The sequence below is a fragment of the Mustela putorius genome, unplaced genomic scaffold (genome assembly GCF_011764305.1).
Source record: "Mustela putorius furo isolate JIRA1106 unplaced genomic scaffold, ASM1176430v1.1 tig00003932_pilon_pilon_pilon:0A:0A, whole genome shotgun sequence".
Taxonomy (NCBI): Eukaryota; Metazoa; Chordata; class Mammalia; order Carnivora; family Mustelidae; genus Mustela; species Mustela putorius.
The window spans coordinates 469,117-484,789 of record NW_025422077.1 but is presented as its reverse complement, the minus strand read 5'-3'; the positions used below and the strand labels follow the sequence as shown (position 1 = coordinate 484,789).

Sequence of the window (15,673 nt, the reverse complement as noted above, 5' to 3'; positions counted from 1 at the left end):
TCCGAATGAATGAGGAACCTACAGGAGAAATTAGAAAAACCTTCAAAACTGTGTTTGCAGTCTGAAAACCTACAACTTGGAAGAAATGCAGCTGAAACTTCAAGTTCTGCCTAAATTCCACCCAAAGCATGCCATGGACATGGGCAGAGGAGGAAACGTGCTGCTTAGAAATAGAGAATGAATGTCGCAAGTGCATGGAGACAGCCCTCAATACATCAGAAGCCCCCCTTCTACAGGGACAGGCGAAGACGCGGACAAAAACCAGAAAAAAACTACTTTCTTCTGTCACAACCAGATTCTCCTCTATGGGAAAAGAGCCCATGGAAGTCTGATGGCAGCTCTGTCCACCAAGAGGCTCAGGTCATGATCCTGGGGTCCTGGGATCGAGCCCCAGGTTGGAAGAGTTATAGCGGCTAAAGCCGACTTCACTTCTAGCTTTGCCAGTGGCCCTTTTGCTCTTACACCTGTAGCCACAAAGGCCTGAATGGGGGGGGGGGGCTGTCCGTGGATCATCAGGCCCCAGGGAAAGAGGAGTTCCACCCGGGACAGCTCAGAGACCCACAGTCACACGCAGGCTTGATTCGGCTTCCGCAGCAGCAAACCTGAACCCCACAAGCACAGCGGAAGAGCTCCCCGTTTTCTCTCGTTAAAAGCAATTCTGTAAAAAATTAAAACAATAAATACAAAAAGGTAAAAGTAATTTTGATGTATCTCTTTATAGTTGAACGGCTACGACTTAAATCATGCTGCAGTTGCTCCTACTGAAGCCTTGACTGCATTATAACTTTAAGGAAAGTGTTTTTAAATACGGATTTGTTTAATGTAATTCTTATGGATACATTATTTCCACCTCCGTGGGCCCTCCAGAATTAGTTATTGTATGTACTGTTATTTTGTTTTAAATTAAACACTATGACTGAAACCCATCATTGAAATTTGATATAAATAGAGATGTTTAAGACAGGAAATACCATTTATGTGTGGTAAAATAATGTATTTCACACAAAATTTGCCTGTAGTATCAATGCATCCATCTACCTCTGCCTTCCAAAATATTCTAGTCTTCTGAGCTTTTTGTTCACTTCAGCTGACTTTTATTTTGAGAAAAGGAGAGGAATTATCAGAATTCTACTCTGAATAGGAGCAGGCAACCAAAGAAGGAATAAGAAGTAGGACATTATATTCTCGAAGCACATTAAGCACAGGGTCACGGTTTCTAACCTGTCCACTTGCCCTCACACTGATTGCGCACCTGTTGGCTGTCAGACACTCTGCAGGGGTTGGGGCTTCTAGAGGGTTCCCCTTCCACCACGTGGCTGGGAGGGCTCCGGAGCCAGGAGGGGGCTGAGAGGACAGAGCTGCAGGAATGTCAAGAAGCAGCCCCTTCCTCAAATGCGGAGGGGCCTTGAGGGGCAGCAGGTGAGGGAGGGGAAGAGAAGAGCGCGCTAAGTGGAAGAGAGCAGGAGAACACGCTCGCGCACCAGCGCAGCCGTGGCCTCGGGGTGAGCAAGCGGGTGTGGCAGGCGTTGGAAGCCCGCCCGCCCACGGGAGCTCTCGCCCACCATGCTAGGGCTTGGGCTTCTCCTCTCACTCCCGTGGAAGCAGCTGCGCAGAGCGTGCCGAGATGGCGTCAGAGGGAACGTGATGGCCGCTCCACAACAGAAGTCCTGGGGACAAGACGGGCAGCTGGGGGCGGCCGACTGCCCCGCGGGGTGGAGAACGATGGCGACTTCGGGAGACCTTGAAAAGGGAGCACGTGTGGGGTGTGGACTAGATGCGCATAGGGAGATGGAGTGACAGAAGAGTGTGAAGTTGTAAGATTTTCTGAAATCCGGTGGCTTTAAAGTTGGCACCAAAGAACAGACGGGGGGGCTGGGGTGTGGATCACGGAAAACCAGTTGCCTGTTCAGGCTCCGGTCCCCAACACACCCTACATAACCACATAAACGTAGAGACTTTTTACCTGGTGTTCCAAGAAAAGGCTAATGTTGTTAAACTGTTGTGGGTTCTCCCTCTCTCTCTCTTTTTTCACTTGAGGGCCTAAAACTGAATTTATCATGTTTTCGACGACCCACTCTCCATATTGATACATGCAAAGCCTTTTCTCCACCCCTCCTTGCCTTTCCTTCTTCCCCTCTTCTTAATGATGCAGGGAGCACCTGCACATCTCTACTGTGCACATCGGGGGGGGGGGGGGGGCCTGGGTGGCTCAGTGGGCTAAGCCTCTGCCTTCAGCTCAGGTCATGGTCTCAGGGTCCTGGGATTGAGTCCCGCATCGGGCTCTCTGCTCAGCAGGGAGCCTGCTTCCCTTCTCTCTACCTTTCTTTCTGCCCACTTGTGATCTCTCTCTGTCAAATAAATAAATAAAATCTTAAAAAAAAAAAAAAGTCTCTACTATGCAAATCAAACTAAAATGATCACAGTAATCTAAACCTAAACTTGCGGTTCCTCCAGCCCCATCCCATTCTCTCTGTCTGCTCTGGTGCAACCTGAATCCTTCATTCACATTTCTATGTAGCTTTATCATACATCTATATACACACATATATATTTATATTTATATATTCATATATATATTGCTAATACTGGATATCATCTTCCTTATTCCTATATATTCCTACCTATATTCCTATATCTATTCCTAAATATTCCTTATTCCTATATTATAATATATTATACTCCTAAAACTGGATATTTAAAACATTTAATCTGTTTTTAACTTTTTACTTTAACATTTTATTGCTAAGATTCATCCCTAAGGTCATACGCCACTCAGTGCTTTTTGCTAATTTTCTTGAATGGAAACATACTGTAGTTTATTTATCTACTCTCCTGTTGAAGGACACGAGATCATTTCCAAATTTGAGCTTTTATGCATGCTTTTCTCCCCCGGTCTATAGGATGCTTCTACCAAGTTGGGATTCCCCATTTTTTTTTTTCAGAAGAGGGAGATGGAATGAATTCTCTTCACATATTTTTTCCCATAGAGTTCTAAAAACACTTATTTCAACTCGAGTGATCTATCTTTTCACACTGACTATTGATGCTGAATCCACAAAGAGTGTTTATATAACACCAAATATGACAAGCCATTTTGCCTAGTTTAAACTACTGGTTGGCTCCACGGACAAATAAATCACACAAGTTACTGAAACTAACCCGTCCATTGTGTGCAGACAGTGCACACAGAAGCCCCATAAATCCTCACAGTGGTAGATCGGAGCGTTTTCTCTAATTTTCAGATAAGACATTGGTAGTGAATTGGATTCCCATCCCGTAAGACCCCTGTTCCTCAGTGGCACAGAGACTAGTTCCCGACCTAACAGGGACTAAATCGAGGACGCGCAGGCTGTACAGAGAACAAATGTCGTTCCTGAGCTTCAGGCCCTGAGCGGTAGCATTTCCACTGCTGTGCTGTCAGTGTTTCTTCTCCAACATTCTCTCCAAACTCCTAAACAGTGAACCTCCCGGCGCCTTTCCTGGCCTGGGGGTATCTGGAGTAAAAACACCTGCACTGTGCCGGTCGGTACAGACGCATGGGGACCTGCACAGAGAAGGACACGAGGACTCTAATGCTTTCGAGAAGATACCACCTGCCAGCCTCGCAGATGTTAACATCCCCAAAGTGGTGCAGAGTCGAAAAATGTGTCACTCGTTAAAACACTGATGCTTTGTCCTGCTGACTACAGGTGGGAGTTTGGAGGGTTGGGGGAGGGCTTCTGGGATAAGCGTCAGATGATTTTACCTCCCCAGTGTTTCCAGAATTTCTGTCTCAGCCAAATTTGAACAACATATTCACAGAGTTTCTTACTCTCTACATTTTCATTCCCTAAAGTCTCTCTGGAAATGGGGACTTTTTCCTCTTTCCACCAGAGTGTAGAGTACTCATTTTCTTTGCTCATTCAACAAATACGTATTGAATCAGAATGAAGTGCCAGGCACTCGGCCAGATCCCAGACATAGAATTCTGACAGAAGAAAAACGAAAAAATCCCCTGCCCTTAGCGGCTCTAAGGAATCGCCGTGTGAGGTGTCGTGAGCATGACAGCAGGGAGACCGAGGCAGAGCCTGACCCATTCTGGGCAGCACAGGAGAGAGAACCCTTAGGGAGGGGAAATGACGCTGGGGTTCCACGGCGAGACCCGAATGAGCGGCGGCCGGCATCAGAGAGGACGCACTTCCTATTGCTGCTTCTCCTCTGTCGGTCTGTCTGTCTCCCACGCAGGACACAGTATCCCCTGCTGACCACCACACCGCCAGCAAGGGCGCTGGTCTTCCCACTTCCATCCTGCCCAGGCTAATCAGTTCTTTTCTCAGTAAGCTTGGGAATATTTTGTTGTTGCTGTTAAGAGACACACAGAGAGAGAGAGAGACAGAGAGAGAGAAAGTGGGGGAGAAAGCAGAGAGGGGGAGAGAGAGAATCTTAAGCAGGCTCCATGCTCCCACACAGAGCCCAACATGGGGCTCGATCTCGTGACCTTGAGATCACAACCTGAGCCCAAATCAAGAGTCAGACACTTAACGGACTGAGCCACCCAGGTGTCCCAAGCTTGGAAAAAAAAAAAAAAACACGATCAACGTGCATTAAGTCATGCTTAATCCAACCCTTAACATCCCTCCACAGCTCCCCATTTGTTTCTAGCTAATTCTCTTTGCTGTGATCCTCAAAGCCCTGTCCAGCATCTGCACTACCTATCGTGTGACGTCACCTCCTGCTCGTCCCATGGACTGCTCACGGGTTCGGCAAAGCTCTTCTTCACAATTCCCCCAGCAGGTCAACATCCCCGCTCTGGGTCTTCAGGCCGGCTCTCTGCCCAGAATTCTCTGCTTCCTTTCTGTATGACTAAAAGAGTCTCGTCTTTCAGGTTTCAGCTTGATTGGCGTCTCCTCAAAGTCTCTACCCTTTTCATGTCTTTCATAGAACCTATAAAAATTATATTTCATTTATTTGTACAATGTTTCTCTCTCTTCTACTAGACTAAAATCTCCACAAAAGTAACAACCACATTCCTTGTTCTGTATCAGAGGTTAGTGTAGGGCCTGGTATATCATAGACCCTAAGTGCATGTTTTTGCTGAATAAATGGACTGACGTGTCAGATACACTTTTTTTTTTTTTTTTTTTTTTTTAAATAAAATCTTTGTTACAAGATTACTCTACAAGCAAGGGGGAAAACGGGGAAAAATTTTACATAATACAAGCTGATAAGTCCCAAGATCTTTAGGATGAGTCAACACGTGGGAGAGTCAGTGGTTTAGTTACAGTTCAAGGTCAAAGGCCTGAGACCCCGGAGAGAAGATGGTGTCCTTGCACTCTGGAGTCAAGAGAAACCTATGGCCAGTTGGAAGGCAGCCAAGCCAGAGGAATTCCCTCTTACCGAGAATCCTTTTTGTTCTATTCAGGCCTTTGACTGATGGGATGAGGCCCACCCACCTACCACTGGGTAGAGCAGTCTTCTTACTTAGCCTGCCAAGTCCAATGTTAAAGTCACCTGAAAACACAGACATGACATTTGACCAAATGTGTGGGCACCCTGTGGCCAGTCAACTTGACACATAAATTAACCATCCCCATCTCCCAGTAACCTCACAATTGTGTTTCCGCTGCATATCACTGACCTTTAAGCTTTTTGGCTGAGCCCTTTAAGCTTTTGGTTGAGCCCAAATTCACAACACAGGGGACTCCAGAATACACTGTGCGTGATTCCAAGATGCAGGTTCCTCATGACTCTTGCTGCTGCCCGACTCTTTGTGCTTCTGGAGCTGGAATTCTGCCTGCGAGGGAACAGACGTAACTAGAGGCACAGCAAGAACCCCAAAGTGCAAAGTCACCACCACCACCAAGTGACAGAACACAAGACATGGAATCTATAATAAATAATAAATATTGGTAGTATTGTAATTGTGTAGTAATAAATGTTTGTCATTATTACTGAATAAACATCATTTACTTACCGCATGCCAAATACTGTTCCAAGTACTTTACTTATCCTAATTTAATCACCATGATGGCCCTAGTTACTACGCTTATTCCTCTTCTATAGGAGAGCAAACGGAAGCACAGGGAGGTTAAGGATGGAGATACTAAAGGCAAATCCCAGGTCCATACCCAGACATGTCTGCTCTGGAATCTGTGTTCCTTCCTAATGCGCTCGACTGTCCGTCGGAGAGCCCACTGTGCTACTGACACTTCACTTCTTTAACAGCCACGTCAGTTCCGCAAGTTGAAATGACTACACGAGGAAAAGGAAGAAACAAAGACCATCTAATTTACAGTGAAGACACTGATGTTGACTGCTGAGGTGACATGCCCAAGGCTATAAGGCAACTTAGCGGAAAAAAGGACTTTTCCAGCCAAATCTGTTGGACCTCTAAACCAAGTCTCCAGTATTCCTCAGCCACCTCATCTACGTGGATTGACGCCCAGTGGGTTCCTCCATCTCCAAAACCAAGCTCCCAATCCAGATGAAACATCATCTTAAGTGTAGAGCACAGTCAGGATCAGGGAACTTTAGTCGGGTCATATTTTTTCTGCATGAATTTTATGTATCAGTGAAAAGGGAATAGGTAGGGCTTGTGCAGAAATGGATTTATATTTCTGATTTCTCTCTGCATGGATTATTTTTGATGGTAAAAATGGATCAGTTGGAACGACAAATGCCAGGCACTTATTTATAGCTCTGGTCACTTACGTGGCAAACTGATTGACGTAAAATATGTCCAAACCAATTGTATCAGATACTAACCAGGGAAAGAAGAGGACCAGGTCACAAACTGCCGAGAGTCCAGCTTTACATAGGTACAGACCAGGAGTCACCCGGGACGGTTTAGAGAGGTTTGTCATTAGCTAAAATTCATCCCACCGCTCTCTCTACTTCTGGAATTTTGCTTTTGTAAATGGAGAGACAGGAACCTAGCTAAACAATCAGGAAATCTGAGCCTTCCCACATATGTCTGTAAGGCCTCCCATGTGGGCATAAAGTAACTTCTTGCACACACTGCCTCAAGGACTATGAGGTCTGGATTAGCAACATGAAGCCAATGTTGATATCCCTCCAGCCAAGCCCCATGCATTAAGCACGGTATCTACAAATACCACAGCTACCATCTGTGTCCACCATTTTCATTGTGTACAATTTTTCCTAGAATGGATTCGTATTCTGTAGGTTGTTTCAATAATTCTAAATATTTCAGACACTGTTCAAATGTTCATGGGTATTTAGCCATTTGGCTGTTTAAAAATAGTCCCTAGGGATAATCGTTTATAAATATTTTTCCCAGAAAAATCACAGGTACTTAGGAGGATGGGCTTGTGTTTGGGCACTGTGTGCACAAAATATTATCCAATACATTAAAAATGACATTACAAATAGTCTACATTAGCTAAACGGGCAGCTGTGATATATGTTTCTCAGCAGATATTTCTAAATAGTCGCGATTCCCATCTGCCCATCACAGTTGCCGAGGCGCTGCCTAGATGCCTAGAAGCAACATGAACATATTTCCTCTGTTTTAAATATGCATAAACAATCTACCAGGACACACTGATCTTCCCCCATTCTTTTTTTTTTTTTCTCTTAACAAAGCAAAGGCTAAATAAAGCAGCTACAATAAGGGATTTTCTAAAGGTGAGCTGTCACTGGAAAAACCTCCCGTAATTTCGGGTTTGGCTGGCAAATGTTTGAGGCTGGATCCCTGGAGAAGTTCCCACCCTCTACCTGCTGAAGACACAGACTAAAACTTTGCACTGCCTATTCAGAAATAACAGGCCCGTATCATAGGTTAGCTATTAAGTCTGGCAGAGACCTAATAAATATACACGTGGGAAATACCTCTGAGGACAGGTGCTGACGGCTGGCACAGCCCACGGTCCGTCAGTGGCAAAAAGAAAAGGTCAGGCAGTATGATACACATTCACAGTTTACTGTGGTGTTTGTCCAGCGTGCTAATAATAGCTCAAAGAAAATAATTTGTTCTCAGGTAAGTCCCAACAATTCTCCAAATTCTCATAGTACTGATGGACTGAACAGAATCCTTTCTGCTAAGCTTTGCTTTCATTTTCAGTCCCATCGTCTTTTTTCAGTGGGTCTATGAAAGATGTAAATCCGGTGTGTCAAGGAATATAATTCAGTGATAGTAACTCAATGAGGCATTGGCTCCATTTCCCAGTGGGATGTTCTGCAAATCTTTCTCTCCCTGAAGAAACTGATGGAGTTGTACCTGTCAAGAACAACACACTGCTATGTTTGGCATTTCCCCAAGTTGTGCTAGGAAGACCTTGAATTTGACTCTGTTATCTTAGCTTGAAATATTTCGACTCTACCATGAAATGGGGCAAACCAGCCAAAGGAGTGGGGAGAGGAGTGATTATATATTTTGGAAGAGGAAGACAGAGTCTTATCTTCTGCAGTGTGTCACTGGCTTAGATTTTTAACTTAAGTGTACAAGTTCAAGTTCACAGCAGATTTTACTTCTTAGAATTATGACTTATTGAGGTCTAGAAAATGCAGATAGCTTACAAATGAAACTGCTTTTTCCTCTTTTTTGCTATTTCCTGGGTCTCAGAGTTAGAAATTTTCCCATCACATGTAATATTAAACTCTCCCCACACTCCTTCCCTGGTTATTAAAGAGATATGTTATAGAAACAACCTCAAGCCCCTCATTACATGATAAATACACATTTTCACTGTTTGCTCAGTTTAATTCTGTATACAAGAGTTGCATTTATAAGGAAATGCTTACCTTATTAGGACCGCTGAGAGTAGCTTCCTACCTTTGGCTCATAATAGTCACCTGTTCCTGGAAAGCTTCTTAGAGGCTTTTTCATTGTAAGCAGGACTCCCATGTGCATCACAATATCCAACACATTGTAACTGACAGGACTTTAGTGAAGAACATTCTGGAGCTTAGGCACAGGAAGCCGAAAACCAACAAACAAATTCACATAAAATTCTGTGAGCCAATCAAAGCGTGGTAGCCTAACAGAACCTGGCAAATATTAAAATATAACAGTATGAACAAAGCACTAAAATAGAGAATTTGGGGAAATCCGGGAGGTGTTTTAGCACAAGGTGAATTCAAATCAATGAGTGAGTTCAGCACGTCAGGACAACTTGAAAAATATCTCAAATTGTGTCATTTTCAAAGGCAAATGAGCTATTTGCATGCTTTGCTGCAATCTGAACATGGTGCTAATTAGATTACAGCTGAATGGCTTCCAGCACCCATCTGTTTCACCTCCTGAAATAGAGTTGGATCCGATGCGGTACCTATATGTGAGCTTTGGTTTTTGCCAAGCCATGTAGGAAAGTTTAGATGTTCTACAGCCTGAATTTTGTAACTTGGCAGTAAAATGTGTAGGTGTGTCCATGTATATACATCCATTATTCTCTTAAAATATACGCTTAAAAATTCATGCTTTCATGTTATCTTAAAGAATTGAGGTTTCATGAAACCAATGGGCTCATTTAAAAAGCATCATTCACCTTTTGTTCCATTTTCCACTCCCACGTTATGGTTTCCAGCATTGACCCTACCTTGGAAAAAAGTCCCCCTCTCCCCCCCCACCCCCATTCTTTCGGATTAAGTGTCTCTCGGAAGCAGGTTTCCCTTCCTGTTTCTTCACATCTCATAGAAAAGTAAGAACAAAGAAAGATCCTGGGTTCTCAGAAACCTTCAAAACAGCCACACAATGGCCAGACAGAGGAAGGCGATGCTCTTTGATGGGCACCGGCTTCCTCAAAGTCTGTCACCGCCTCAGTTTCAGCAGCACCTGGAGGACGCTTTTCTCCATGTGCTGCACAAAGGCCTCAGAGGTGGGTAAAGGAGTGCGTGCCACCCCGGCGAGGAGGGGCTTGAAAATGCTGCGGAGCCACGGATGGGACAAGCAGGGGTTCTAAAGTACCAGTTGGCAATCCCCACGCCCCCAAAGATGGCGGGTACCATGGCCACGGCTGAGAGATTTGGGACCACTGGGGCAACAGGGAATGGGAAAACAAATACATATTTGAATTCAGGTAGAGTGACTTAATTCACAAATCGGTACTTCACGATTTCCAACTTTCATATCCTCACACCATATTTTTTCCCAGCCCGTTCTGTTCTTCCTCTACATAAAACTTCCATAGGTACCAAATTACTATAGACAAAACAAGATGCGACCACTCCCTGAATAAACTGGTCCTTTCTCGACTCTGCTAAAGAACTAAAATGTCTACCGAGCTGGTATTCAGTTAGTGTATCAGGAGCTACACATTGTTAGCCCTCTGTCTTATTCATTCCTCCCCAAACCCAGGGAGACAGATCCCATTACCCTGCTTTTCCAGTAACAAAACAAAGAAAAGAAACAGTAAGTAACTGTCCCAAAGACACACAGCTACTGATTCTCCAAACAATATGGCTGCCGAATCTCATTCCTTCTCCTCTTCCCCCTGCGGGGCAGTCAGACAGGACGTCCCGGTGAACTCAGGGACTGAATGTCTCTTGGCCTTCAGAGGTGGCCAGTTCGGCAGCCCTCAGATCTCCTCAGATCACAGAACAGCCATATGTGAACCAGGCAGTATACGCAGAGATTGGAGCGGTCGCAGATAATGAAAACTAGGGAAATAGCACATCAAAGTATCAAGTTCGGGCTCCTCTCGAAAAACTCCTATCCCTCTTTGTATACTATAAATTAAGCCCTTATGGGAATTCCACGTGTCTGAGGTTGACCTTCACCCAAAACCAGTTGTAAATACGGAGCTAGACCATTTGGAAATACGTAGACTCTGAGAAGGAAGAATTACACTAACTAAACAAATGGTCACGATTTTCCTTGCCAATTGCCACTTTTATTACCATTCTGGGGAGAAAGTATCTGCTTTACACAGAGGGAGGGCAGATGGCTCAGTGGGAGCTGAACTCTGGCGTGACTTAGGAGCTACTAAATCTTGGCCAGACAGATACTGTCTCAAGTATTAGGCATCGCTAAGCAGTTGTTGCCGAAGTGTATGCCCTTTAGAGGCTCTGTATAATAGTATTCATCTCTGCTCCTGGCCTGGCAAGAAAATCCACCTGAGAGTCTCAAAGGTCTTTTCTATCCAAGATCTATGGGCCAACATCTCTGCTTCTTACCGAGACAAAATGCCCACAGAGCACTCGTGCACTCAGCAGAAGCTTTGAAATATAATTCTCTGGTTCCAAAAATGTCCACATGCTAGAATTAGCTGATGATTAAGAAGCTTGTCTCCGTGTCAAAGGGAGGTTCATTTCCCATAAGTAAACTCGTGGTGGGCAGGAGGGTATCATTTATAATCCTCCATTTAAACATACCAAATTGAATAGATGTTGTGGGAGTTTCTGTTCAACTAAAAATAAAGATGTTTCCTTTGGTCTGATAAATGTTGGGAATTTTCTATAAACCCATGCCTCTGGCTCCACCCTCCATCCCTTTTCCCTTGCTTATTTCTGTCTCATATTTTTCATTTCCTGAGCCACTGCCTTTCCTCCAGAACCCTTCCCATTCTGTTTCTTGGAGTTCACGCTTCCTCCAGTAAACGCCAGCCTCTGGTGTCCACACATCTCCACTTCTCCCTTTGCATTTGGTTTTTGGAGGCACAGGATGTTGTATTTGAGAGCACAGGATCTGGGACAAAGCAGAGCTGGAGGGATTCTTTACTCTCAGCTCGATGAATGTGGAGACACAGCTCCCTTACACCCGAGCCTCCTGGATCTGCAAAATGGGAACAAGAACCTCAGGTGTTTCTTGGGAAAATGAAATAGGGGAGCACTTACAAAGCACTTCCCACAGTGCCCTGTGGCTCACCACATTTTCTTTGTCGAGCTGTCAAGAAAGTGTGGACCTCTCTGATTCGAGCGGGCATGGAAATGAATAAAAATTGTGTTTGTCATCACTCGGCATCAGGGAGTACAAATCAAAACCACAATGAGATCCCACCTCACACCAGTCACAACGGCTAAAATGAACAAGTCAGGAAACGACTGATGCTGGCGAGGATGTGGAGAAAGGGTAACCCTCCTATGCTGTTGGTGGGAATGCAACCTTGTGCATCCGCTCTGGAAAACAGCATGGAGGTTCCTCAGAAAGTTGAAAATAGAACTAGCCTATGACCCAGCAATCATAGTACTGGGTATTTACCCTAAAGGTACAAATGTAGTGATCCGAAGGGACATGTGTACCTGAATGTTTATAGCAGCAATGTCCACAAGAGCCAAACTATGGAGAGAACCTAGATGTCCATCAACAGATGAATGGAACAAGAAGATGTGGTATATATACACAATGGAATACTATACAGCCATCAAAAGAAATGAAATCTTGCCTTTTGCAACAACGTGGATGGAACTAGAGGGTATCATGCTGAGTGAAATAAGTCAATCAGAGAAAGACAATTTTCATATGATCTCCCTGATATGATGAATTTAAGAGGCAAAGTGGGGTGTTTGGGGGAAAGGGAAGGAAAAAATGAAACAAGATGGGATTGGGAGGGAACAAACCATAAGAGATTCTTAATCTCACAAAACAAACTGTAGGTTGCTGGGAGGAGGGGTGCAGGGAGAGGGTGGTTGAGTTATGGACTCTGGGGAGGGTATGTGCTATGGTGAGTGTTGGGAAGTGTGTAAGCCTGACGATTCACAGACCTGTGCCCCTATTGTGTTTATTACTTGTCTTACACCGAAAATACCGATATTCCCCAACTTTCTGATCTGCCTACAATATTGTAAAAAACACACCTCAAGAAAAGTACACATTTTTGAAACACAATTTGTAGCCTTGTACAAACATTGTATAAACATTGCCTAAACATTGTATAAAATGTCTCTGCCTTTGTCCCCACCATGCATAAAAAGTTTTTAAAGTAAGATGACAACAGAGGCTCACCTTGAAGACACTTTAAGATTCCAAGTTAAATCAAGTATTTTGTGTATTAACATATTTAATTCAATGGGCTTTCTTTCTTTTTTTTTCCAACTTAGCAATAAAGACTTGGGTAAAATCTATACATAGACTACTTAGAACATATCCAAAAAAGAAAAAAATAAGTTGACATTACATGCTCTACGTGCTCTGGTCAAATAATGGAACCAAATGACAAGGAAATTACTTACAAACAACCCTTTGAGGATCATAATTTACAGCAGTAGAAAGTAAGGGGGAAGAGATTAAGTAACTTGCCTGAGGCCATGCAATTAGTTGTCAGTCAAAGGAAGGAGCTGAGGCAGGTCTAGAATCCAATTCCAGCTGGCCCCAAAGTGTACGTTCTTTCTACTCCGTCGCGCTGTTCAGCCGTGCCCCACCGGATCTGCCAGGCCCTCTTCTTCAATATCACAAAGCTGAGGTTCGAAGCAAATGCACAAAATATAATTATTCTTAATTCAGAATACATTGCAAACATTGCAGCAATCTTTATTTTAATATACCAACAGTGTAGCACAATGATTCTTAACTAAGGACAATTCTGCTCTCTGGGGAATATTTGCCAATGTCTGGAGACATTTTTGATTGTCCTTACAAAGGGGAGGATGGTGTTGCTGGCATCTGGTTAGTAGAAGTTAGAAATATTGCTTGAGGGGCGCCTGCCTTGGGTTAAGTGTCTGCCTAGGGCTCAGGTCATGATCCCAGAGTCCCAGGATCAAGCCCCGGTGTTGGTGTCAGGCTCCCTGCTCAGCGGGGAATCTGTTTCTTCCACTGCCTTTCACTCCACTAGTGCTGTCTCTCTCTCTCTCTCTCTCTCTCACTATCTCAAATAAATAAAATCTTTAAAATAAAACAAGAGAAAAAAATACTGCTTGAGCAACTTATGATATACAGGACAGTTCCCTCCAGCAGACAATCACCCACTCCATAATGTCAATGGTGCCTGAAAAACTTGACAAACACTGATGTAGGGGCTTCTGCTTCAGGACAAGTGAAATCGTTTCACTCACCTTCCCACTGTGGACAAATTTTATAAACCAATGAAATATTAGCTGATATTTTCTAAAACACTGAAAAGACAGTGAAGAGCCGTGGGATCAAATTCTGAACAAAGGGAATATTCCAGGGAGGTGAGTGTAGCACATAAAACTGCTTTTGCCCTGAGGGCATTTACTGATAAGAAGCAAGCTACCAAGCTAAGCTGTGGTTTAGTGGTTCTTCAGGACGAAGGGAACGGACCCTCCCCCTCCGACCCCCCCACCACCCCACCCCCACCCCCCCCTACCCCGGCTACTCAACATCTCTCAATAAGAGATCAGTGGCATCTCTTCCAATTTAGCTGGGAGTTAAGGGAGGACATCGAGGGTTGCTCTGAACGAGAAATTAATCAGCCTTTGGGCACACTGCAGTCTAAATTTGTATCTTCTTAAGCTTTAATGTTTATTTACTACCAGACTAGTAGTGCCTTGGAGGTACTGGGTGGCTGCAAATGGAAATTATTGCTTCAACAAGTTAGTTATAAGAAGCCTCGAAATTTCTTAGAGACTTTTCAACTACAATGACCATCACACCGTCAAAAATAACATGGTATAGAAGTACCTAAGAAGATGCTCTCAAAATAACAAAGGACAGAAACTCAACGTGTTAGGATAACTACACAGGGAGTGTAAGAAAATTGTGCTCACTGTGGGTAGTGGGCATTCCCACAGGTCACGGCCATCTGGCTCTGTCCTGCTTCCAGCTCAGGAGAGAATCACACTTCCTCGCCTCTTGAAATTAGGAATGGCCATTCACCTTTCTGTCACTCTGCCTAATGCTGCAATTTTGGCTATAGCTGTAAGGAGAAATTACCCGATACCACTTAATTCCCAAAATGACCATGGTTCCCTGCAATACTTACCCTTTGACGTTAATATGCAGCACACTGCGACCAGGGTTCAATGTGGAGTGGCTCTGCAGAGAGGAGGGGCTCTTGTTCTCAGATTGCCAGAACGTTTAAGTGCTGGAGGTCACTTTCAGCCTCAAAGCAATCTGTCTCCAGGCACTTAGCATGCCTGCCTCGCTGGCTCTCCAAATGAACTTGATGTGTCTAAATTATCAGTGACTGGAGAGTCCAGACACCAATTTAATGTGCCACTTAGATATTTATGTTTGTTTCTTATCTCCCCAAACAGCCTGTAACTCCTCAATGGAGAAAACTAGTCCTGATCCAGGCCATTTCTCCTGTAATTCTTGGGGTGGGGGGCACAGTACATAGCAGACAATATACATTAGGGGTGGGAGTTGGGGTTGCGGGGAAGCACTGAACAATCCCAAGAGAAGAAATCACATAATGTTCCCAAGAGTAATAGCCATTTAGCTTTTGGGTAAGGAGCCCCCTTGTGATTGAAACCAAGGATATAATTTTAGGACCCTCCACTGTAGAGATGAAGGAAAGTGGACTTTTTATACAACCCCAGACAATCTTGAGTCTTTTGTTGTTAGGTAGAAGATCTCTGCCACTTAAAGACATTATTCAAATGACAGTGCTCTCCAAAAAGTAGCCTAAACCCAGGCCCAACTTGGATCTCTACAGAAAAGAGAATTCCAGAAACAGCTGAAATTGGCCTCTGCTTTGTGTAACCAGCTTTGTTCAGGGACACACTGCTGCTCTGTGCGGTGTGAAGAGACCACAGAACCATGTCTGACAAGAAAATAGATGTTGTCTCTTGCAATGTTGTAATTGTGAAGTTTACTTCAGAAACATTAGCGTATTGG

General features: G+C 44.1%; 1 long non-coding RNA gene across 3 annotated transcripts; it reads right to left on the bottom strand.

The window, feature by feature from the left end:
- Positions 1 to 3,047: 3,047 nt before the first annotated feature.
- LOC101694480 lies at positions 3,048 to 11,929 on the bottom strand. 3 transcript variants are annotated; one of them, XR_006603501.1, is made up of 5 exons: positions 8,743 to 11,929; positions 6,108 to 6,231; positions 5,618 to 5,773; positions 4,692 to 4,923; positions 3,048 to 4,341 (listed from the first exon to the last, which is right to left on the bottom strand). It is a non-coding gene; the product is annotated as an uncharacterized LOC101694480 (long non-coding RNA). The 3 variants fall into 3 exon arrangements; XR_001176838.2 differs by lacking the exon at positions 3,048 to 4,341 and having other exon boundaries at positions 4,503 to 4,923; XR_001176835.2 differs by lacking the exons at positions 3,048 to 4,341; positions 4,692 to 4,923 and adding an exon at positions 5,127 to 5,490.
- Between the last annotated feature and the right edge of the window lie 3,744 nt (positions 11,930 to 15,673).